Source organism: Hordeum vulgare, chromosome 4H (genome assembly GCF_904849725.1).
Source record: "Hordeum vulgare subsp. vulgare chromosome 4H, MorexV3_pseudomolecules_assembly, whole genome shotgun sequence".
NCBI classification, from domain to species: domain Eukaryota; kingdom Viridiplantae; phylum Streptophyta; class Magnoliopsida; order Poales; family Poaceae; genus Hordeum; species Hordeum vulgare.
This window is the reverse complement of record NC_058521.1, coordinates 109,641,103-109,667,973: the sequence shown is the minus strand read 5'-3', so window position 1 is coordinate 109,667,973 and position 26,871 is coordinate 109,641,103. Positions and strand designations below refer to the sequence as shown.

Genomic DNA, 26,871 nt, shown 5'->3' with positions numbered 1-26,871 from the left:
GATGATTAGCATACGCAAGTAGTATTCGAATAGCTTCAAGTCTAGCAACAGGTGCAAAAGTTTCATCGAAATCTATTCCTTCAACCTGAGTGTAGCCTTGGGCTACGAGTCGTGCCTTATTCCTCACCACTTGACCATCCTCATCTTGCTTGTTTCGGAAAATCCAATTTGTTCCAATGATGTTGTGCTTGCGAGGATCTGGTCATTTGGCTAGCTCCCATACGTCATTCAGGTTGAATTGAAGGAGTTCGTCTTGCATAGCTTGGATCCACTTCGGTTCCAAGAAAGCCTGAGCAACTTTTGAGGGTTTTGTGATAGATACAAAGGAAAAATGCCCACAAAAGTTAACTAAGTGTGAAGCTTTTGAGTGAGTGACAGGACCTGGCGCGTTGATGTCGTTGAGGATTTTGTCAAGTTATACTTCATTTGCAATCCTCGGATAAGCTGGTTGAGGATTTTGTCTGGGCTGAGGGAGTGGTTCTGGAGCAATTTCCTCAGGAGCATCTTCTTGATTTTCATCAGTGATAGGGATGGTTTCTTCATCAATTTCCTCAGTGGGAACAATGTCTTCAGTAGGTTTTAGCTTTATTGCTTCCTGAGGAGACAACTTATCTGGATCAGAAGGCAATTGCTCTCTTTGCGAGCTATTAGTTTCATCGAACCGCACATCTACAGTCTCAACAACTTTGTTGTGATAGTTGTTGAAGACTCTGTAGGTGTGCGAGTCCTTTCCATAACCGAGCATAAAACCCTCATGTGCCTTAGGTGCAAATTTTGAGCTATGGTGAGGATCTCTAATCCAACATTTTGCACCGAAGACTTTGAAATAACTTACATTGGGTTTCTTATCAGTGAGGAGTTCATATGAGGTTTTCTTGAGGAATTTGTGAAGATATACCCTATTGATGATATGGCATGCAGTGTTGATTGCTTCAGGCCAAAAGCGACGAGGAGTCTGATACTCTTCAAGCATAGTTCTTGCCATCTCAACCAGAGTCATGTTCTTCCTTTCGACGATACTGTTCTGTTGAGGAGTATAAGGAGTAGATAATTCGTGAGTAATACCAAGTTCATCAAGATAATCATCAAGACCAGTGTTTTTGAACTCTGTTCCATTATCACTCCTGATATGTTTGATCTTGATGCCAAAGTTCGTCGAGGCCCTTGAAGAAAATCGTTTGAAGATTTCCTGCACTTCAGTTTTATATACGATGATATGCACCCATGTATATCTGGAATAATCATCAACTATGACGAAGACATATAAAGATGCTGCATTGGTTAGCGTGGCATAGTGAGTAGGTCCAAATAGATCCATATGAAGCAATTCGAAGGGACGTGTAGTGGTCATGATAGTCTTCGAGGGATGCTTGGATCTGGTCATTTTCCGAGATTCACATGCACCGCAGAGATGATCCTTGAGGAATTTGACCGATTCGATGCCGATGACATGCTTCTTCTTCGCGAGTGTGTGCAAATTCCTCATGCCTGCATGACCTAGTCTTCGGTGCCACAACCATCCTTATGAGGTTTTTGCTAGTAAGCATGTGGCTGGTTGAGGACCTGTAGAGAAATCAACAATGTACAAATCCCCTCTTCTTACACCTTCGAAGACTTTGGATCTGTCAGATTCCATGATGACTACACATCTATATCTACCAAAGATAACAATCATATCAAGATCACAAAGCATCGAGACTGACATGAGGTTAAAACCAAGGGATTGAACAAGCATCACTTTGTCCATATGCCTATCCTTGGAAATAGCCACTTTGCCAAGTCCCAATACCTTGCTTTTACCTTTGTCAGCATATGTGATTTGCTTTAGAGGTGATGGAGTTAGTGGCATATTCATCAGCAAGCTTTTATCACCAGTCATGTGATGTGTGCATCCACTATCAAGAACCCACTCAGTATTCTTGGGTTTGTCATCCTGCAGATGAATTAGTACAGCTTACCATCTCATATGCTTCAGTTTTGAAGAATATGATATCAAATTCATCAGATAAGAATTTCATTAATATTATAAGGACGTGTGAAATATTTCTATTTCATCAATATTAGCTTGCGTCCTATCAACCATTTCCTCAGATCTCCAGCAAATTCTTCAGATGATGATTTTCATCTGGAGACCTGACCTACAGAAGTGATTAGTTCGATTTCTTCACCACCCACATCTGAAGGGGTGGTAAAGCATTCATCATCCTGCGAGCACCATATGAGAAAGGTGGCATTGAAGCTAATGCACTTCTCTTAACAGTAGGGGGGTTAAAGTACTCATATGAATATGCAGAGAACTGGTTTGAGGATTTATGAACATAATGATTTGAAGAGTAATGCTCATATTCATATTCCTTGTAGTTTCCATGCATGTTAGACGCATTAGCACTGGTACGAGCATAATTTTGACCAGTTGAGGATTTTGATCCTCTTGAAGACTTTGGTCCTCCTGAGGAATTTGATCTCGGGTTCAGATTCTTCATCGGTGGTGTCGTGAGGACATTCACCTGAAGATTTTCAAGACAACTTTTGGGAACCCAGATTTTTCTTAAGGGAGGACCATTCCTGCAGTTAGTTCCAACATATCGAACAAATATTTCACCAGATTGATTTTTGAACAGTTTATAGTTGGAGTCAAATGACTCATCTGAGGAACAGGATAATTCACATGAAAAGCCAGTTAGATTGGATGGATCAAAAGGAGGCCCAGTGGCAGCAACCCATGAGGTTTTGGGATACTGCTCAGGTTTCCAATAAGATCCATCAGCATTTAATTTCCTCTCAAAGGCAATTCCTTCTTTTCTCGGGTTCCTGTTCAAGATCTGCTTTTTGAGCACATCACAAAGGGTTTGATGTCCTTTGAGGCTTTTGTATATGCCTGTCACATACAATTCCTTCAACCCTGCATTTTCATCAGTAACATTTGTGTTTTCCTTAAGTGAGGAAATAGACACTACAGGTGCAGTTGAAGAATTTGTAGCAACAGAAGCATTTGATGATTCTGGTGAAGAATTAGCAGTTTCGCATTCAATGCGTTTAAGACATGGAGGAATGAATTCAGCTTGACCAGCGCTGAACTGTTGAGCTAGTAATGAATCGTTTTAGATACGAAGATCATCATGAGAAATCCTCACTTCTCTAGATCAAGCTTCCTTTGAAGATATTCATAGGAAAGTTTCTCATGGTCAGCGAGGAGTGTATCATAACGATCTTGAAGATTATCAAATCTAGACTGAAGACTTTTCACATCTTCAGTGAGGATTTGGGTAAGATTCATTTCATCATTCAACAGATCATCACTTCTATCTAGCAGTTTCTGAAGTTTTTCCAGGGCAGTTTGTTGTTTAGTGGCAATGATAGCAAGTTTACTGTAACTAGGTTTTTTATAATCATCAGGTTCACAGTCACTTGAATCAGAGGAGGAAGCATCATTCGGTACCTTTGAACCTTTTGCCATGAAGCAATAGGTTGGAGCGAAGTCATCAGCATAGTCATCAGTGTGGATGGTGTTATCATCTTCTTCAAGGTTGAGGATTTACTTGCTGACGAAAGTGGTTGCAAGCGCAAGACTGGCCTGTACGGATTCTAAGTCTTCATCAAAACCCTCTTCTTCATCACATTCCTCTGATTCTGCCTCAGAATCCATTTCATTGCCAATAAGTGCCCGGGCCTTTCTGAAACTAGTCTTCTTGTGCGATGAAGGCTTTGAAGATGAGGATTTTGAAGATTTCTTCTTCTTCTTCGAGTCATCAGAACTGTCATCCTTGTATTTCTTCTTCTTTGATTCCTTTCCCCAACGGGGACAGTCAGCAATGTAACGACCTGATTTCTTGCATTTGTGGCAGGTTCTTCTCTTGTAGTCCTCAGATGAAGATTCTGATTTCCTCATGTCTCTTCTTGAAGATTTACCGAACTGGCCACGTCGTGTTAACCTCTGAAATTTCCTCACGAGCATTGCAAGCTCCTGTCCAAATTCTTCAGGGTCACCAATGCTATCATCTGAATCTTCTTCTTCACATGAGGAAATTGCTCTAGCCTTCAGTGCACGTGGTCTAGAATAGCTTGATCCATATAGATATTTCTTTTCTTCTAGCTGGAATTCACGAGTATTGAGTCTTTCGAGTATATCAGCTGGATCAAGCATCTTGTAGTCTGGTCTTTCTTGAATCATCAGAACTAAAGTATCAAATGAAGAATCCAAAGATCTTAGCAGTTTCTTCACAACTTCGTGATCAGTAATGTCTCGAGCTCCCAGTGCTTGCAGTTCATTTGATATATCAGTGAGGCGATCAAATGTATCTTGGCAGCTTTCATTGTCATGCCTCTTGAAGCGATTGAAGAGATTGCGAAGAATATCAACACGAGAGTCATGCTCAGTTGATACTCCTTCATTCACTTTGCACAATCTCTCCTAAAAGGATCGATATGGTTGGCTAGAGGGGGGGGGGTGAATAGACAACGACCACTTTTTAATTAATCTTAGCAAGTTAAGGTAAACACTATGTGGGTACACAGATAATATGACAAAGAGATGACCCAATAGAATCTAACCACGAGAGCTATTAAGCCGACTAAGATAAAGTCACAAAGCTAAAGCAAATACAAAGTAAAGGATAGAAATAACCACAAGTGGAACCGATGGAGACGAGGATGTGTTACCGAAGTTCCTTCCCTTTGACAGGAAGTACGTCTCCGATGGAGCGGTGTGGAGGCACAATGCTCCCCAAAAAGCCACTAAGGCCACCGTATTCTCCTCACGCCCTCGCACGATGCAAGGTACCGTGATTCCACTATAGGTGCCCTTGAAGGCGGCGACCGAACCTTTACAAACAAGGTTGGGGCAACTCCACACAAAGCTTGGAGGCTCCCAACAAGACCACGAAGCTTCACCACAATGGAATAAGGCTTCGAGGTGACCTCAACCATCTAGGATGCTCAAACACCCAAGAGTAACAAGATCCGCGAGGGATTGGTGGGGGAATCAACTTTTCTCTTCGTGAAAGTGTGGATCTAGGCCTTCTCAACCAATCCCTAAAGAATCAACAAGTTTGATTGGCTAGGGAGAGAGATCGGGCACTTTTAAGCTTGTGGAGCAACAATGGAGCATAGAGAGGTAAGAGATAATGTTCCTCAGCTAGAAGAACACTTTATATAGTGGGGGGGAAATTCAGACCGTTTTCCCACTCTCTGCCCGAGATCCAGGGGTACTACCGCTGAGAAGGAGCGGTACTACCGCTGCCTGGCGGTACTACCGCTGGATGCAGCGGTACTACCGCTTGGGCTTCCAGCGGTACTACCGCTGGCACTAGCAGTACTACCGCTGGCCCTTGGTAGTGCATAAGCACTACTACCGCCGAGAAAGTCTTCGCAAAAGGGTCCGTCCACGAACTACCGCTAGGTAGGTGGAACAGGGCACCTGGAGCTGTACTACCGCTGACCAGGGGCGGTACTGGTACTACCGCTGAGCAGGGGCGGTACTACCGCCAGCCAGCGGTACTACCGCTGACCAGGGGCGGTACTACCGCCATCCAGCGGTACTACCGCTGGCTGCAACGGTACTACCGCTGGCAGTCCAGCGGTACTACCGCTGGGGACCATTTTGCAGAGAAGCAAAGAACAAAACGGCGAGGGCCGCTCCAAAGATAAAGAAGAGGGAGAAAAAGAGGTGTGCGTGTGCAAAGATAGATTCCACCCAAACCTTTCCCCTACGGATCCACTCTTAATAGTACGGCTTTCCTATGACTCAAATAAAGAGAATCTAGGAGGGCGCCGTGCTTCCGTTCCAGAAGAGAGGAGTCGTGTCGTCTTGTGCCGTTGACGAGTGTTGCCTGAAACCTTGACACACACGATTAGTCCTGTACGGAACTGTCATCAATCACCAAAATTACTTAGGCATAAATTATGCCTCAACAATCTCCCCCTTTTTGGTGGATTGATGACAATACCGGATTTGCATGGATAATAATATGAGAGTAAAGAAGATAGAGATATATGACATATGACTCACAGCATATGATGGAAATAAATCTAATCTCACATAAGAAAGATCATGTCTCACACAAGATAGCAAACGAAGCAAACCAAGTTCAAAGCAAATCATACGAGATAAAGCAAAGCAATGCAAAGTTCGAATGAAATCAAATCCCTAGACTCTCTCCCCCTTTGGCACAAGACACCAAAAAGGGGGCACACCTAATGTCACAGGTAGCTACTCCTCGTCTTCAGGATCACCCGACTCGTCGGTCCTCTCCTGGTCAGTCTCCTCCTCCTCTTGCGCCTCATCACCCGACCACTGGTACCCCTGAGCCTGCATCCAAGTAGCCTCAGGCGTGATGTCGTCCTCTGAGCCACTGGAGATGTCCACATCCAAGGTCCTGAGAACACGCTTATGCCTCTGGCGGCTCTGCTTCTGAGCCACGTGTGTCTGATACTGACCCTTGGCCTGCATACAGAAGAGAGTCTTCATCTTGTCCTGCAACTTGATAGCCCAAGATGGCATGGCAGACGAGCGGGACTGAGAGGCAGGTCCTCTACCAGCAGCCGTCTCTGTATTAGTGTCCATGTGCTGAGAAGATGAAGATGGGTTGGCCCACCTGTCCTTGACACGCAGCTTGATTGGGTCATGCACAATGTAGTCGGACTGTGCGTAGAGCACCTCATCCGGAAACGCCTGTTGCCACTTATGGCAGATGTATGCAAACAGGTAAGGCCCGTAGATAGGGACCTTACGGTTGATGATGCAGTTCCATAGTTCTGTGAACATCACATCTGCAATATCCAGTTGAGCAGACTCCACAGACATAGCCTCCTCACATAGTAACAACATCTCAGCCAAGGAGCCATGGACCTCATCGAAGTTACCACTCCGAGGGAAGAGGGTGTTCCGAAAGATGCGGTGCATGATGTCTAGGTGCTTGGGAAGCACCCCCTTCCTCAGATATAGTGTCTGCAGTCTGTCCTTTGCGAGGCCCTTATCAGAGGGGACTGGAGCGAGAGGACGCAGCCCAAGAGGGGTGTCAGCACCCTGAAAATCAACGTGCAGGAACTGCATGAACTCTGTCCAGGAACCAGTCATCTTCTTTGACCCAGTCATCTTCTTTGACCCAGTCATCCATATCATGGAGCGCTGTTCATCATGGGAGAAGTGAACTATGACATAGAACTGAGCAACTGCCGTAGGATCAAAATCCGTCCTGAAGGTGATGATGTTTTTGAGGCCCATCTTGTCAATCAAAGCAAGGGCATCACCAAAGTACTCTGTGTGCCGCTGAAGGTGTGCCAGATCAATCCACTGGACAGAGACATAGTTCTTCTTGAAGTTTGCAATGACATCTCGATATATCCTGCAATGGTCCTTAACCCAGACATTTTCAACACCATCGATCTTCTCCCTCTCCTGGAGATAGTGGTTCTTGGTGCGAAATTGCAGAAAATCCTTCGGAGACATTGTGCGGATATTCACCCTTTTGTCCTTGTGAGCGACCTTCTTGAAGGACTTCTTCTTGGGGGGAGACCAGACGTGGCAAACCCCTCGGGCGCCTCTGTGTTGCGAAACTGTTTGGATGCCGTGTCCCGTGGGGGGTTCGAACGGCGAGCAGAGCCACCTGTGACACAGACCACAAAGCGAAAAAGAGGCGACAAGAAAAGTCAAGGCAATGGATCTTGAAAGAGCAGAAAACGAAAACATGCATTGCTTAAGCAAAAGAGAAATACACCGTGAATGCTTCTGGCGGTAGTACCGCCACCCCCGGCGGTAGTACCGCTGGGGCCTGGCGGTAGTACCGCCAGTCCTGGCGGTAGTACCGCTGGGGGTCATAGCGGTAGTACCGCTACCCCTGGCGGTAGTACCGCTGGGGGTCACAGCGGTGGTACCGCTACCCCTGGTGGTAGTACCGCTGGGGCCTAGCGGTAGTACCGCTACCCCCTGGCGGTAGTACTGCGGGGGGTTTGACTTTCAGATCTACACATATACAACTCGTTTTCGAGGGCAAGGACTGAATATGAACATTAAGGCGTACACCCCAGCCCTAATGACAAGAGGAACACATAGTAATACGAGGTGCAAACATGCCTAGGCAAGAGAGAGCACGTTTCAGATCTAATCCAAAAGTTCAAATATTCGATCTAAGACGATGAAATCCTAAACCATGGCAGCAATCATAACAACAACCATTGGACCTATACTCCCCTCAAAAATTTCCTTCATGCCATCCAATAACTAACCATAGGATCAACAAGATGAATCCAATCCCCAATACTCCTAACCCTAGAACACGAAGAACAACCAAATAGAAGAAGGGAGGAGCTTTTGTTACCGGGATTCATGGCTTTTGAAGGAGGAAGAAGAAGTGAAGTAGCCTTTCCACACCAACGGGAGAAAGAGCTCCACGAAGAGAGATCCAATCGGGGGATTTTCGGGGTAGGGGAGGGAGGAGCCGCGAGGAAGAAGAAACAGATTGAAAATCGGGCTCCCCCTCCCTTTATATAGCCCAAGGGGTACGGGCAGCGGTAGTACCGCTGGGGTGCAGCGGTAGTACCGCTACCTGGCGGTAGTACCGCTGGAGTGCAGCGGTAGTACCACTGGGGTCCTAGCGGTAGTACCGCCCCCCCTGGCGGTAGTACCGCTCCCCCTCGAAACCTTAGAAATATTCCAGCCGGCCGAGTTAGATTTTGAACTCTGGCGGTAGTACCGCTACCCCTGGCGGTAGTACCGCTGGGGTCCTGGCGGTAGTACCGCTACCCTGGCGGTAGTACCGCTGCAAATGTCGCAGCGCGGCTTTTAAGAAAAGAGAGGGACTTGGGCATATGACAAGTAAGTAAAAGATGAGATAGCATGTAGAAAAATGTACTCACTTGTCATAGTGCATCCTTTCTTTTATATAAAAAGAAAGGATGGAGGGGCGGTGGCCGAGGCCACCTATGTTTGAGACAGTGGTATGACACCGCGAAGAATTATCCTTGGGTTCATGACCAATGCTCGTCTTTGAAGCACAAGTGCCATTTGACAATGGCTAAAGTGAAAGACTAGAGTGATTTATGCATAATGGGGGGAGGGAAAGTTCACTGTGAGAACAACACTCCCCCTATGTCCATGCCTACACCTAGACCAAGATGGAATGTGAAGTGAGGTGCAATATGCCTAGTTTCAATCCACATTACTTGAGTCAATGATATTTAGCTCATGCCTTAACTCCCGGAACCTTGCTTCATCTAGTGGCTTGGTGAAAATATCTGCAAGTTGCTCTTCAGTGTGGATGAAATGAACCTCAATATCACCTAGCTTGATATGTTCACGGATGAAGTGATGACGAATATCAATATGTTTTGTTTTGCTATGTTGCACTGGGTTGAGGGAAATCTTGATGGCGCTTTGATTGTCACATAGAAGAGGCACTTTGTCACAAGTGACACCATAATCCTTTAAAGTTTGCCTCATCCATAGTAGTTGAGCACAACAACTTGCAGCCGCCACATACTCAGCCTCGGTGGATGATAGGGAGACACAGTTCTGCTTCTTTGAAGACCAACTTACCAAAGAGCGACCAAGGAATTGGCATCCTCCAGACGTTGACTTCCTCTCCACACAATCTCCAGCCCAGTCTGAGTCAGAATAGCCAACTAGATTGAAGTTTGCTCCTTTGGGATACCAGAGGCCAAAGTTTGGGGTATGAGCCAAATATCGAAAGATTCTTTTGACAGCCATGTAATGACTTTCTTTTGGTGCGGATTGAAACCGTGCACATATCCCTACACTCAACATAATATCCGGTCTAGATGCACAGAGGTAAAGGAGGGATCCAATCATGGAGCGGTATACCTTTTGATCCACTGCTTTACCATTGGGATCACTGTCAAGCTTGCATCTGGTTGGCATGGGAAACTTGACTGGTTTGACATCTTCGAGCTCGAACCGCTTGAGCATGTCTTGAGTGTATTTGGCTTGTTTGATGAATGTCCCCTCTAGACCTTGCTTAATCTCGAACCCGAGGAAAAACTTCAACTCTCCCATCATGGACATCTCAAACTTCTCAGTCATTAGTGCAGCAAATTCTTCATTGAATGAGATGTTAGGAGAGCCAAAAATAATATCATCAACATATAGTTGGCATATGAACAAATCCCCTTTAATCTTCTTAGTAAAAAGAGTGGGATCAATCTTTCCAATTTCAAACCCACGATCTTGTAACAACTCAGTAAGGTACTCATACCATGCGCGTGGGGCTTGTTTAAGGCCATAGAGTGCCTTATTGAGTTTGTACACATGATTGGGGAGCTTGGGATGTTCGAAACCCGGGGGTTGTTTGACATATACCAACTCATTCAAAGGACCATTAAGAAATGCACTTTTCACATCCATTTGCTGTAATTTGAAGTTATGATGAGAAGCAAATGCAAGTAACATGCGAATAGATTCTAGACGAGCAACAGGGGCAAAGGTTTCACCGTAGTCGATACCCTCGACTTGGGAGTAGCCTTGAGCCACCAATCTTGCCTTGTTTCGAATCACAATCCCATTTGCATCTTGCTTGTTTTTGAATATCCATTTGGTTCCAATGACATTATGTTCCTTCGTTTGTCGGGGCACTAAATCCCAGACTTGGTTGCGCTCGAAGTTGTTGAGTTCTTCGTGCATGGCCATAAGCCAATCCTCATCATCGAGCGCTTCCTGTACCTGTTGAGGTTCACAATACGAGACAAACGCGTGATGCTCACAAAAATTACAAAGCTGTTGACGAGTCGATACTCCCCTTTTTAAGCTGCCAAGGACATTCTTCATAAGGTGTGACTTGACTCTCAGCTTGTTCGCATTCTTGGCTGCTCGACGCTCCAAGAGTTCTTCATTAGATAACGGGGGAGCGTCGCCTTGTTTCACTTGTTTGCCCTTGCGTCTTGAGCTGGTTGTTGGAGCTCCAGACGGGAATTGTGAGATAGTCTCCTGATCATCTTGTCCTTCGACTTGAGCAAGTTCACTGGTTTGATCTTGTATTAGTGGTTGCTCTTGATCTTGATCTCGTGCTGGTTCAGGGTCTTGGGGTAGTGCTTGAGTGGGCACATCATCGTTGTTAGGCAATTGATCTTGACCGAGATCTTGATCAACTTGTTGAGAGTCTTCTCTTTGTTCATCGGAAGCGTGTGGGGCTTGTGGGGGTGATGGCTCCACTTGAGTAGAGCATTGTCCTTCTCCTTCTGCCACAAGGGGTTCCTCAATGGGGAGTATTTGACCAATCCCCATTCTTCTTATGGCTTCGGGAGGAATTTCATCACCTATATCACAAAGACCACTTTGCTCCACTTGGGAGCCATTATTTTCGTCAAACTCTACGTTACACGTCTCCTCAATTAGTCCGGTGGACTTGTTGAGGACACGGTAAGCATGAGAGTTTGTAGCATAACCAACAAAGATACCCTCATGTGCTCTAGAATCAAATTTAGCTAGCCTAGCTCCTTTTATAAGAATGAAACACTTACAACCGAATACCCTGAAGTACTTGAGATTGGGTTTGTTTCCAGTTAGAATCTCATACGGAGTCTTGTTCAAACCTTTGCGAATGTAGAGCCGATTGGACGCATGACATGCTGTGTTGATGGCCTCTGCCCAGAAGTTGTATGGAGATTTGAATTCTGCCATCATTGTTCTCGCAGCATTTATCAAGGTCTGGTTCTTCCTTTCTGCCACGCCGTTTTGCTGAGGGGTATATGGTGCAGAGTATTGGTGCTTTATTCCCTCATCACCTAGAAACTCATCTAGAGTGTAGTTCTTGAACTCGGTGCCGTTGTCACTCCTAATCATCAAAATCTTTGCTCCATGTTGACGTTGCGCTTCATTAGCAAAGTTGATGACTGTTTGTTGAGTTTCACTCTTCCTTTTGAAGAAATATACCCAGGTATATCTTGAGTAATCGTCAACAATCACTAAGCAATACTTTCTGCCTCCAAGACTATCAAATGTTGGGGGACCAAACAGATCCATGTGGAGAAGTTCCAATGGCCTCTTAGTGTAGATAAGAGTCGTTGGACGATGAGCAGTTTCATGAATCTTTCCTTCAATGCAAGCACTACAAACACGATCTTTAACAAAGCTCACATTTGTTAGTCCACGAACATGGTCCCCTGTCAGAAGACTTTGCAAAGATCTCATATTGACATGAGCTAAACGGCGATGCCAAAGCCAGCCCACGTCAACTTTAGCCATTAAACATGTCGCAGTCTTAGTGGGTCGTTTCGAAAAGTTTACCACATAGAGACCATTTTTGACATGTCCAACATAGGCTACTTTAAGAGTCTTGCTCCTTAGGAGGACCACAGAGTCAATATTAAAGAAAGTGGAAAAACCCATGATTGCAAGTTGACGAACGGAAAGTAAATTGTAGGCAAGAGACTCAACAAGCATGACCTTCTCAATAGCCAAATCTTGAGAGACGACCACCTTACCAAATCCCAATACCTTTGACGAGGATGCATCGGCGAATTGGACACGGGTGGGCATAGATGGAGAAGGGTGCACATCCACCACTAAGTCCTTCCTTCCGGTCATATGATTTGTTGCTCCACTATCGAGCAACCATGACACCCCACCGGAAGCAAACTCCTGCAATAGATCAAGGCTTGGTTTTAGGTACCCATTTTTTAATGGGTCCTTTCATGTTAGAGACAAGGGTCTTAGGAACCCAGATAGCCCATTCAATATCTTCATCGTAGGAACCAACAAATCTGGCATAAACATGCCCGTCACTAGCACAACATAACACATAAGAGGAATTAAGTTCGCCGGCTGTGTTAGTAGGAGCGATTTTGCCCTTCTTGGGGTTTCCATAGTCCACCTTGTTCCTGTTCACCTTCTGAGTCCCCTCACCCTCCTTGACAAAGATGTCCATGAGGGTGAGAGATCGTTTGTGCTTGTTCTTCCTTTTAGCTTTTGACTTGGAGGTAAGTCCAAGTCCTTCCTTTCCTACGACACTCTTTTGAGTGCTTAAGAGATCGTTCAGACTCTTCTCACCTTGTCTGCATGACACAAGGCCCTTCTCAAGTTTCTCCTTTAACTTGGCATTTTCCTCCACAAGATGAACATGCTCACAACAGGGGTTAGTTGCACAAGTATTATCAATTAACACAAAGGGAGGACAAGTAGAGATCTCTTTGGTAAGTTTTGCTTGGAGTTGATCATGAGACTCTTTCAGAGAGAAATGAACACCTTTCAAGGCTTTGTGGGCCTTGTCAAGTATGTCAAACTCTTCTTTGAGTCTGTCACGTCCAACCTCAAGAGCATACTTTTCGGATTTAAGCATGCGAGTAAGAACAACATCATGATCTAGTTTCTTTTGCATTTTAGCGCAGTCATCGTTATATGACTCCTCAAGAGCCAAACGAAGAGTGCGCTCCTCTTCTAGAGTGCTAGATAATTCGGCAATTTCATCGGCATAGTCACGGCTATGTCCATGAAGCTCGGAGATGGTCTCCTCATGAGACTCAATGAGGTCAGTGGCCTCACCCAGTTGTTCCAAGAGAGCAACAAAATGCTTCTTGGTTTCTCCCTTAATAGTGCATAGAAACTTATCAAGATCATGCTCATTAAGTTCTCCAACATCATTATCTTCTACACAATTTAACAATGAAGGAGCAGAAGTAATGTTGGTCTTAATGATAGAAGTTACCTGATTGGTACCTTTTGCCATGAGGCACTTTGTGATGTGGTTCTCGTTGGGGGCGTTGAAGAGAGACACCTTCTGGGAAGGGGTAGTGGCTATAGCAACAGTTGTCGTTGCCACTTTATCATCATCATCATCATCATCAGAAGGATACTCCTCCAGGGCCACCATTCCTTTTGGGTGAGGTTTCTTCACAAAGTTGTTCTTGATTGGAAATGATTTGGTTTTGTCTTTGCGAATGAGCTTGCCTCCATTGTCTTCTCTCTTCTCATAGGGACATTCTGCCACGAAGTGACTCACGTTGCCACAGTTATAACATGTCCTTACTCGTTGTTTGGGTTTGAAACCACTTGAGTTGTTCTTGTTGAAGGTTGGTCTTGAGTTCCTTTTATTTCCCCAGAATTGCCTTGATGCAAGAGCCATGTGCTCATGATAGGCATACTTTGTGTCTTCCGGGCAGCTCTCCTCTTCCTCATCTTCTTCTTCTTCTTCAAGCATTACTCTTGCTTTCAACGCAAGTTTGGGTGAAGTGGTTTTTGATCGGACACGAGCAAGTGCATTGTCGGCTGTTTCGTTCATGATTGACATTGCAATGAACTCATCCAACACTTCACTGGAAGACAAAGAGTGAAAGTCTGGCCGCTGACGAATGACAGATGACATGGCTTTGTTGAAAGGCATGATGGCTTTGAGAAACTTGCGTTTGACCCAAGTGTCATCCACATCCTTACTTCCATGATCCTTTAGTGCCACAGCAATAGCAGTCACCCTCCGATAGAGATCACGAGGGTCCTCTTCTTCCTTCATCACAAACTCATCGGCCTGATCAAGTATCACTTCATAGTTGGATCGTTGAATACTTGAGCTTCCCTTATACAACACCATAATATGCTCCCAACAATCCTTGGCCAATGTGAAGGGACGTAAGTGGGGAAGATCTTCAGGTGGCACAGCAGACTGAAGGATAAACAGCGCAGAGTGATTATATTGATTGTCTGCATCTTCTCTTGGAGTGAGGTTGCTTGGGTCATGGGGGTAATATCCTTGCTCGATAATTCTCCACAAGTTTGTTGAGCTGTGATTCAAATGAGACTTAATAGAAAATACCCAGTTAGCAAAGTCACCTTTCACAAGTTTAGGAGGAGGACCAACAGGATTAAGACGAGGTGCGAGAACGGGTCCTCCATAAGTCATGGGAGGTGGAACAGAGGCATGTGTTCCAGTCCCATCCTTTCCGTGAGGTGAAGCAGGTTGCATACCTTTAGCCGCTTCCTTAGAGGAGTTGGCCTCCGAATCGGAAATGGTGGGTTTAACCACTAAAGCCGGTTCGGGTGAACTTTTAAGACCATCAATTAATTCCTTAAGCATGGTTTTGACTTCGCTCGTCAAGGACGTCTTGAGGGCTGCCATAGCCGTATTCAAGTCGTCCCTTGTGACCGAAGTCAACTCCATGCCCTCGGGTTGCCCATGGTTCACTTCCTCTTCGCCTTCCATACTCTTCGGGTGGTTAAACCCTTAATAAAGAGACGTTGCTCTGATACCAATTGAAAGGATCGATATGGTTGGCTAGAGGGGGGGTGAATAGACAACGACCACTTTTTAATTAATCTTAGCAAGTTAAGGTAAACACTATGTGGGTACACAGATAATATGACAAAGAGATGACCCGATAGAATCTAACCATGAGAGCTATTAAGCCGACTAAGATAAAGTCACAAAGCTAAAGCAAATACAAAGTAAAGGATAGAAATAACCACAAGTGGAACCTATGGAGACGAGGATGTGTTACCGAAGTTCCTTCCCTTTGACAGGAAGTACGTCTCCGTTGGAGCGGTGTGGAGGCACAATGCTCCCCAAAAAGCCACTAAGGCCACCGTATTCTCCTCACGCCCTCGCACGATGCAAGGTACCATGATTCCACTATAGGTGCCCTTGAAGGCGGCGACCGAACCTTTACAAACAAGGTTGGGGCAACTCCACACAAAGCTTGGAGGCTCCCAACAAGACCACGAAGCTTCACCACAATGGAATATGGCTTCGAGGTGACCTCAACCGTCTAGGATGCTCAAACACCCAAGAGTAACAAGATCCGCGAGGGATTGGTGGGGGAATCAACTTTTCTCTTGGTGAAAGTGTGGATCTAGGCCTTCTCAACCAATCCCTAAAGAATCAACAAGTTTGATTGGCTAGGGAGAGAGATCGGGCACTTTTAAGCTTGTGGAGCAACAATGGAGCATAGAGAGGTAAGAGATAATGTTCCTCAGCTAGAAGAACACTTTATATAGTGGGGGGAAAATTCAGACCGTTTTCCCACTCTCTGCCCGAGATCCAGCGGTACTACCGCTGAGAAGGAGCGGTACTACCGCTGCCTGGCGGTACTACCACTGGATGCAGCGGTACTACCGCTGGGGCTTCCAGCGGTACTACCGCTGGCCCTTGGTAGTGCATAAGCACTACTACCGCCGAGAAAGTCTTCGCAAAAGGCTCCGTCCACGAACTACCGCTAGGTAGGTGGAACAGGGCACCTGGAGCGGTACTACCGCTGACCAGGGGCGGTACTACCGCTGGCCAGCGGTACTACCGCTGAGCAGGGGCGGTACTACCGCTGGCCAGCGGTACTACCGCTGACCAGGGGCGGTACTACCGCCATCCAGCGGTACTACCGCTGGCTGCAGCGGTACTACCGCTGGCAGTCCAGCGGTACTACCGCTGGGACCAGCGATACTACCGCTGGGGACCATTTTGCAGAGAAGCAAAGAACAAAACGGCGAGGGCCGCTCCAAAGATAAAGGAGAGGGAGAAAAAGAGGTGTGCGTGTGCAAAGATAGATTCCACCCAAACCTTTCCCCTACGGATCCCCTCTTAATAGTACGGCTTTCCTATGACTCAAATAAAGAGAACCTAGGAGGGCGCCGTGCTTCCGTTCCAGAAGAGAGGAGTCGTGTCGTCTTGTGCCGTTGACGAGTGTTGCCTGAAACCTTGACACACACGATTAGTCCTGTACGGAACTGTCATCAATCACCAAAATTACTTAGGCATAAATTATGCCTCAACATCTCCCAGATGAGTGTTGCTGAGCCCAAAGCACTCACTCTTCCAAACTGGCCTGGGCTCAGATGGTCACAGATTATATTCTTCGCTTGAGAATCAAGTTGCTTGAATTTCTTCACATCAGCAGCAGAGACACTAGCAGAGATGATGGAGACGCCATGTTCCACAATATACCAGAGATCATTATCAATAGCTTGTAGATGCATTTGCATCTTGTTCTTCCAGAAGGGAAATTTCTTTCTTCGAAAGTAGGACATGCTGCAGTAACCTTAAACATGCCTGCAGTCGACATAACTAAAACTCCAGGTGGTTAAACCAGAATCACACAGAACAAGGGAGTACCTTGCTCTGATACCAATTGAAAGTGCGTTATATCGACTAGAGGGGGGGTGAATAGGATATTATTAGAATTTCATCACTGAGGAAATTCCTTTTGAGGAAATTCCTCACTGATGACTAACTTACAGTGGAAACAGTAAAGGATCAGAAGTGCAAAGTTTCACAACAACAGTTTTCAGTGTGAGGAATGTGAAAACAGATTGCACAGTGAGGAGGCACGCAGAAAACAGATGAGGATTAACTAGCGTGAAGAATTTGGGGTTGAGGAATTTCAGAGAAAGTCTTCCGCAAATTCTTCAAACAGTAACAGTGAAAGTCATCAACACATAATCTCAGGAATGTAAGGAGTTGAGGAATTAGAACCCGTTTCACAGCGAAGACAGTAGTTGATGACCCAGTTCCAACTGCTGTGACAGTTGTACATCTAGTTTGGAGAGGCTTGGTATTGAAACCAAAAGACACACAGTCCCGAGACACACAATTCCTACCGTATTCTCCTTGGGCTAAGAACACACAGTCCTCGCCCAACACTCGTGGTAAGTCTTCAGGGCAGACTTCCAAACCCTCACAAACTTGGTCACCCGGCGATCCACAATTGACTGCTGGATTGCTCTAGACCATGACTCCTAACCGTCTGGAGGATGCACAGTCCTCAAAGGTAAAAGGCTTCAGTCCCACACAGGAACAACTTCTTCAGTGATGCTCAATCACTTGGTTCTAGGTTTGTGGTTTTGGTGTTTGGGGTATTTCCTCACTAATGAATTACTCTCGAAGACTCTGAGGAATTGGGTTGCTCTTATGACAAGTGTCAGTTTCTAATGGAGCAGCCAACCAGCTAATGGTTGTGGGGGCGGCTATTTATAGCCTGGGAGCATCCCGACATGAGTTGACACTAATGCCCTTAAATGATATGACTGTTGGTGTGGATAAGACTAGTGATGTGGCGTGGCTATCGAAACGGTCAGAACCCTCAACTGTGAGAGTCCTCGTGTCACTCGTATTCCTCACTTGAGGCTTTCGGTAGGATTAGGCTTGGGTTGAGAATCATGAGGAAATTCATTCCAAAGTGTAAATTCGACCCCCTTTAATAGTACGGTGTTCCTATTACTCAAGTGTGAAGAAAACAAAACATAAAGAGTAAATCTTCATGCTTCAAAGTCTTCAGAATGATTTTCTTCAGGACACACCAAATTCTTTAATTTCAATATCTTCATGAGGAATATCAATTTCATCGCAGATTCTTCGCGATTCGATTCTTCAGTTTCAGACCAATTTCTTCAACTGAAGATATACATTTTTAGGGGTCGATATTCATCAAATAGTTCAAACTCCTCAGTGACTTATAGATCTTGTGTACACTCATGAACACATTAGATACTTAACCTATAAGTCTTCAAACCACCAAAATCACTAAGGGGCACTAGATGCACCTACAGAGGGTTGCCTAATGGTACCTGAATCCATGGAGATATGGAAGCCTGCGCTCCTGCTCCCTGAGAGTAACCTCCTGTTTAACCCATGTCAGGAAGAAGACCGAGACGGAGCAAGAATGGGAGGTCTCCACAGTAGCAGCCTTGGAAGACAAGCCATCAGGCTTCAAAAGACTCTAATTACGTGTCTATCTAGTTTCCCAAATTAAAAAATGAAAATAAATTCAACAATTGTGTTTGGGTGTAATCTCTTCCCTGTTCTCAGCGAGGGACATTTTTCTTTTGCTTTTTTTGCCGGTGGTAGTTTTGTGCTGTAATAAATTGTCAGTACCACTGAGGTTTCATCATCGATAGGTTATACCCAGTTTTGCTCCATGTGGTTTTGAATTAATGAAATTTCATTCTCTCATTTCTTCCTCCTTTGTATCTCCGATTCCCCAACCCCAAACTCTCCTGTATGGCTGTATCCTGGTGATGATGAAATAGATGATTCGGGACATTACAAAACTTTATTCGAGAGAGGAGAAGGAAGAGAAACTTATTGGATGGTTGTACATCGTCTATCTAGGCCAGGCCCGGGCAGTCGGCGTTGTGGACTCAATCGCGAAGCCTCAACGGCAAGCGGGAAACCCTGAGTTGGTCGTCTCAAAGTCGGCGTGGGGCAACGACACAGTGGATACGTTGCCATGCTCCATGTGCAGTCCCCGGCCGATCTCCTCGAACACCTCCGCCGCTGGTGCTCCATGCATTGATATGTGATGTCCGTTGGTGCTTGATCGGTCGTCCCCTGGGATGCCTATGGCCAAACTTGACCTCCCGAATAGTGGTGCATCCTCCGGTAACACCTCCTCAACAGAGGAGACGTTCGGTTCCCAGCTCCCTTCTCCCGAACAGCTTGGCAAAGATGAAGTACGGCGGAGCTCCGACATGGTGTAGGGTGCTACGGTTGGATAGGGTGGTACGCCGCCTGGATCGTTGGTGGGTGGAGGGAAGCACACGGTAGTCGCAGGGAGGTGGCGCCGCTGCGCTCGGCTGGGTGGTTTCGACTCATGGGCGATAGAGGTTTGGGGAAGATTAGTTCCAGGTTGAGGGGAAGGACGGGACGTGCTGACCTGCGGTTATTTTGTAACGAGGTGGGGTGGTAAAGGGCCTTTTTAGTGAACCGGTTTATTTATTTATTTAATCGTCTGGTTTACGAAGGGATGAAAAAAATCGGTAGAAGTGCTAGCGGGAGGAAGTGGGGATCATACGAGGTCGAACCATCACGACAGACGGCATATCCCCCTTTAATAGTATAGATAATGATCGATTATCTCGCTTTATTTGTCGCCACCGATTGATTGTCTTGTTCCATTTGTTGTCTCCATGATTGTTAAATTTGTTTTTCGTCATGGCTGAATCGACGTTCTCTGACTTTACGTTCATTTTTTACTCCGTCGAGCCACAGTCATTCATCATTGACCTCATCGTGGCGTGTATTGGTTTCTTTAAACTCTCATATCTAGAAGCTTTTTTTTCACGACGAGATATGGACGACAACCAAGAGCTTACGGATGGGTCAAGCACCGGGCATGGAGGTCCTTTTAACTCTCACACCAATGCTAGCATTGGCTCACCCCCTCCATGTTGTGTATGGCGTGTCCTTTTACGGAGACGACGTCGTGGTTTTCCGTCATCCTAATAAGCACGATATTTTGGCCAACAAAAAGCTACTTTATCTCTTCAGAGTCGTGGCTGGGTTGCGTACCAACTTATCAAAATGTTCAGCCACCCTTATCTGATGCTTTCTGACTCTTGTGTGACATTATTTGTGACTTTCGTTGTGATGATGTAATGTTGGACCAATTGGTCTATGAGTAAAATAACTTTGGATCTTGACAATTATATGCCCCATTCGTATATACCTATGTTGCCTCTTTGCTAGTGTAAATGTTGTCATATTCAACTTGTAAAGTCTGTGACATATGACAGTGTGTGTATGATATGAAGTCATATGTTATGATGGTGCTATATGCTCTTCTATTCTAGAAATGGATCACAAAGTCTACATTTAGACATTGTTAAAGAAATCGATAACTGATAGTCGCTCCATCAGCTTGGGAGTAGCGATTAATTGATGAATCATCCTATTAACTCGATTAATCGTATGCTCATTAATCGGTAGATTAAAAAGAAACATGCAAACATATTCTAGTTTTTTATTTATTATACCCTATTCTCATGCTCTCAGTTATGTAATATACCAAAATATGGTATTGTTTGATCAAATCTTGGCTCTTGAGGAGTGAGAGGAGGATGGGTGAGGTTACACGCCAAAATTTTGGGCTTTGTTTGCCCACAAGTTAATAGGCCAGGAGTGATTAATCGGCATGCCAACTGATTAATCGGTCTGATTGGCCACTTAGTTGGCCTGACAGGCCATTTAATCCTCCTGACAAGTTAACGCGATGTATAGGTGCTATTCGAATCGGCCACCCAATGAGTAGTGATTAACTCGCCCATTAACTAATTATTCGGACGGGTTGTTGAACAATGCATTTAGATTAGTTGTCACGGCCCGGTCCCGAGAGGGCCCCCGGATCTGTGCATTTTCTATGTCAGGCCCTGGATCAATAGCTGACACGTACAACCGATGATTAAATACCAAGAATATATCACATGTCATAGTACTACATCCCAGATCCAGTGTTTTACAATACACACATGCTTAGCCCATGGGCTAACTTACAATACAGTCACGCGAGATAGTATTCTAGTCTTGTGGCATCCATCAACTCACATGCAAGAGCTAAGTATCACTACAAGAAATAAGCTCGTTTATGACAAAGAATATTGACGGCGGTTTTATTGGTCATAGATCTATGACTAAAATCTACAAAAAGGTCATGAGGTGTCTAAGAGGGTCCAAACCGTAGAAAATTTTGACCATCTCTATCAAGAAGGTCATAATCCCATTGTCCAAAATGGTCACTGGCATGTGTAGCTCTATTTATGCCCGCATTGTAGGTCCTCCATGACAAAATTAGGAAGGTCATAGGCTTAAACAGAGGTGACTGGGCAGAAAACTAAACAATTTCGCCTATGTGTCTTGTATAGGTGTCGACAAGGCCACAAATGGAAAATTAATTTTAAGTCCAAAGAAAATGGAAACTCCCTTTAGCAACATTTTTTGCCATTCCAAGATGCACCCTTGTGCAAAATTGTTTGACCGATTTCCTTCCAATTCCATCTGATTTCCTTCTGATTCGGTAGAAAACTCTTTAAATGGCAAAAATAGCTTTAGACGCCCGCCACGTGGCTCCAGAGTGTGACCCCCTTCATGAACGACACCGTCGTCTTCACTTGAGGGTGTAAACAGCCACACGATAGGTTACTTCTCATTCGTGGAAACATTTATGCCTTAGATCGATGACATGCCGCACATCCATCCGATATTCATGTGTGGTAGCAGTCGGGCGGGTTCACGTGGTCCTAGACGAGGCTTGTGCTGATATGAATGGAGCAGGGAGGGATCCAACCTGAGAAAAACTATGCATTCCCATTGGTCGAGTCAACCTACCCACTTATCGAGCTCCCAAACCGTTCGATTTTCCAAGATCCAACGGGCGGCACACAATCCCTATCCATCTGTTTCCCCCCCCCCCCCCCCCGTCTATCCTGCTGCCACCGACTTCTCTTTTGCCGAGCAGCCGACATGTCGTTCCTCCTATCTCCAGTGCGTTCCTCCTCCTATAGCTCGCCGCCGGCCCTCCCCCTCTCCTCCTCTCACGTTGCAGCTCCGTTGGCTCCCAGATCCATCCGGCGACAGGCATGGATCCAGCTCCACCCGAGGTCGCCCCGGAGGAGGCCCCCGTCCGCCTCCAGGATGAGGAGGAGGGGATGGCCGACGAGGAGAGGTGGTTGATACGTCTCCATCGTATCTACTTTTCCAAACTCTTTTGCCCTTGTTTTGGACTCTAATTTGCATGATTTGAATGGAACTAACCTGGACTCACGTTGTTTTCAGCAGAATTGCCTTGGTGTTATTTTTGTGCAGAAATCAAAGTTCTCCAAACATCCTGAAAATTTACGTGGAGCAGTTTTGGAAAATATCAAAAATATGTGCGCCAAGTTCCACCTCAGGGGGTGGGCTAGTGGGCCACAAGCCCCTGCTCCGCCACCACCCCCTGGTGGCGGTGGGCAGGCTTGTGGGGCCCACACGGCCCTGCCGCCCCCAACTCGAGCTCTATAAGTTGCCTTTCGTCCCAGAAAAAATAAAAAGAGAAGTTTTCGCTGCGTTTACGATACGGAGGCGCCGCCACATCCTATTCTTCATCTGGAGGGCAGATCTGGAGTCCGTTGTGGGCTCCGGAGAGGGGAAATCGTCACCATCGTCATCATCAACCTTCTTCCCTCTCCAATTCCATGGAGTTCTTCGTCGTTCATGAGTAATCTATTCGTAGGCTCGCTGGGCGGTGATGGGTAGGATGAGATCTATCATGTAATCGAGTTAGTTTTGATGGGGATTGATCCCTAGTATCCACTATGTTCTGAGATTGATGTTGCTACTACTTTGCCATGCTTAATGCTTGTCACTAGGGCCCGAGTGCCATGATTTCAGATCTGAAATTATTATGTTGTCACCAATATATGTGTGTTTTAGATCCGATCTTGCAAGTTGTAGTTACCTACTATGTGTTATGCTCCGGCAACCCCGGAGTGACAATAACCGGAACCACTCCCGGTGATGACCATAGTTTGAGGAGTTCATGTGTTCACCAAGTGCTAATGCGTTGGTCCGGTTCTTTATTAAAAGAAGAACCTTAATATCCCGTAGTTTCCTTTTGGACCCCGCTGCCACGGGAGGGATGGACAATAGATGTCATGCAAGTCCTTTTCCTTAAGCACATATGACGACCCACGGAATGCATGCCTACATCACATTGACGAACGGGAGCTAGCCACATATCTCTCCGTGTTATAGCTATTACATGATGAATATCATCCAAACAAATCACCGACCCATTGCCTACGAGTTTGTCCTACTACTCATGTTACTTGTTTTGCTCTGCTGCTGCTACTACTGTTGCTACTGCTGTTACTCGTCTTGCTCTGCTCTGCTGCTACTATTGCTACTGTTGTTACTCGTCTTGTTGTGCTGCTACTGTTGCTACTACTGTCGCTTGCTACTGTTGCTACTTTCTACTGTTGTAACTTGCCACTGCTATTGCTCGTTACACTGCCGTTACTCGTTACTTTTCTGTTACTACTGTGCTTTCAGATACTATTCTTTTAGGTGTGGTTGAATCTGACAAATTCAGCTGCTAATACTTGAGGGTATTCTCTCACCTCCCGTCGTGCAAACCAACAAATTGGGTCGAATACTCTACCCTCGAAAACAGCTCCGAACCCACGTGCTGGTGGGCCATTAACAACATTCTTCTAGTTACGTTGCCGGGGAGTGCTAGCAGCATTCTTCTGGTGTCGTTGCAAGGTAAGGATCGTTGTCATCAGCATTCGTCTAGCTAACGCTAGAGATTGCAAATCAACATTTTTCTAGCGCCGTTGCCAGGGAGGTATTGCTATATTCTCTGAGTTACTTGGGATTTATATCTGCTGATCACTATGAAGAATCTGAAGGATCCGAAGACCAAAGTCTTGCCCTCAACTATGAGGGGAGGTAAGGAATTGCCATCTAGCTCTGCACTTGATTCACCTTCAGTTATGAGTAAGTTTGCGACATCACCTCCTGCTAGAAATCTTGATATGTCGCCTGTGCTTGATGATGCTTATGATACTACTGCTAGAGATGCTATGCTTGATACTATGCCTGATGATACTATGCTTGATATTGCTAGAGATGCTATGCTTGATACTATGCCTGATGATACTATGCTTGATACTGCTAGAGATGCTATGCTTGATACTGCTTTGCCTGATGATGCTAGAGATGCTATTTTGCCTAATGATGCTATGCTTGATACTGCTAGAGATACTCCTTTGCCTGATGTTCCACTAGGAGTGTTCCTTGATGCTCATATTGCTAGAGTTACTGCCAATGCTCATGATGCTTCTGAATCTACCGATGCTATTGAGATAGAACCTGCTTTTGCTCCTGCTAGATCTAGCTCTCCTAGATATGAATTGCCTGATATACCTGAGGGTTAAGTTATGGAGGGAGAGATAGCTGAGGATTTTCTTGCGTGTAAGGATGCCTATGACGCTGAGAAATTACTTCTCAAGTGGAAGGAAAAATCTCGGGAAGCTAGGATGAAAAATGACCCGAAGTTTGCCACTTCGCCTATCTTTGTCACCGATAAGGATTATGAATTCTGTATCGACCCTGAGATAATCTCTCTAGTCGAATCTGATCCTTTTCATGGTTATGAGTCTAAGACGGTCATAGCCCATCTTGCCAAACTATCTAAAATAGCCAACCTTTTCACTAATGAGGAGAAGATCCGCCACTACTATATCCTTAAGCTGTTTCCTTTCTCTCTAAAGGATGACGCTAAAGTCTGGTTCACCTCTCTTGCTCCTGTATGTGTGCGTAGTCCCCAGGAGATGGTCTATTACTTCTGTGAGAAATATTTCCCTGCCCATAAGAAGCAAGCTGCCTTGCATGAAATATACAACTTTGCTCAACTCCAAGAAGAGAGTCTTCCACAAGCTTGGGGGAGGCTCGTCCAGCTACAAAATGCTTTGCCTGATCACCCTCTTAAGAAGAATGAGATACTTGATATCCTCTATAACGGACTTACCGATGCCTCTAGAGACCACCTAGATAGTTGTGCCAGTTGTGTTTTTAGGGAACGAACTGTAGAACAAGCTGAGACCCTACTGAATAACCTCTTGATCAATGATAATTCTTGGACTATTCCCGAACCACCTCCTAAGCCAACTCCTAAGAAAAGAGGTATTCTATTCCTCAGTCCCGAAGATATGCAAGAAACCAAGAAATCTATGCAAGAGAAAGGCATTAGATCTGAAGATGTCAAAAATCTACCACCTATCGAAGAGATCCATGGTCTCGATAACCCGATACAGGTAGTGGAAGTGAATTCTCTGCGTAGGTTTGACGAGAGTGATATTCCTTTTGATAAACCTGCTAGCCTATGCTTTGATGAATTTGACAACTTTGTTGCCAAACAACAGAGTTTCAATGATTATGTTAGCAGACATTTGGAACAAAGTGCTCGTATGCTTAGCCATTTAAGTGCTTGTGTAGACAAAAATGTCAATGCTCTGAAGCTTCTGAGTAAACATGCCTCTATGATTACTACTCGGGTAGAACAAGTACTTAAAGCTCAAAATGACCTGCTCAATGAATTAAATGACAACTCTGTCAGAGTCATTACTAGAGGAGGAAAAATGACTCAGGAACCTTTGTATCCTGAAGGTCATCCTAAGAGAATTGATCAAGATTCTCAAGGAATCAATGCTGATACACCTAGTCATCCTAAGGAGAAGAAGAAGGATGATAGAAGCATGCACGCAAGTTCAGCAAATACTATCACACCTGAAGAACCTAATGATATCTCTGAGTCTCATGCAGAAAGACAATCAGGTGATGAACATGAACCTGGTGACAATATGGACAGTGATGTTCATAATAATGCTCAACCTAGCCATGATGAGGATGGGGAGATTGAACCTACGGTTAATCCTGATAATCCACAACCTAAGAGATACGATAAGAATGACTTCACTTCTAGGAAGCATGGTAAAGAAAGAGAGCCATGGGTTCATAGACCTATGCCCTTTCCTCCTAGGCCATCCAAGAAAAAGTATGATGCGGATTTTGAGCGCTTCGTTGAGATGATAAGACCCGTCTTTCTGCAGATGCGGTTAACTGATATGCTCAAGATGTCTCCGTATGCCAAGTACATGAAAGATATCGTGACTAATAAAAGGAAGATACCAGATCTTGAGATCTCCACCATGCTTGCCAACTACACTTTCAAAGGTGGAACTCCTAAGAAACTTGGTGATCCCGGAGTGCCCACTATACCTTGCTCTATTAAAGGAAACTACGTAAGAACTGCCTTATGTGACTTGGAGCCGGTGTTAGTGTTATGCCGCTCTCTCTTTATCGTAGACTTGAGTTGGATAAGTTGACACCCACTAAAATTTCTCTGCAAATGGCCGACAAATCAACTGCTTTCCCTATCGGCATTTGCGAGGATGTGCGTGTTGTGGTTGCTAACACCACTATCTTAACAGACTTTGTTATCTTGGATATTCCCGATGACGATGCCATAGCTGTCATCCTCGGAAGACCCTTTTTAAACACGGCAGGGGCTGTTATAGATTGCAACAAAGGCAATGTCACTTTCCACGTCAACGGTAATGAGCACACAGTGCACTTTCCGAAGAAACGATATCCAGTACATTGCATCAATGCTATCGAAAAGACTTCATCCATT

The 26,871-nt window shown here is 45.2% G+C and overlaps 1 pseudogene; it reads right to left on the bottom strand.

The window, feature by feature from the left end:
- The window catches only part of LOC123450330, a 69,039-nt pseudogene extending 49,644 nt beyond the window's left edge, over positions 1-19,395 (bottom strand).
- Between the last annotated feature and the right edge of the window lie 7,476 nt (positions 19,396-26,871).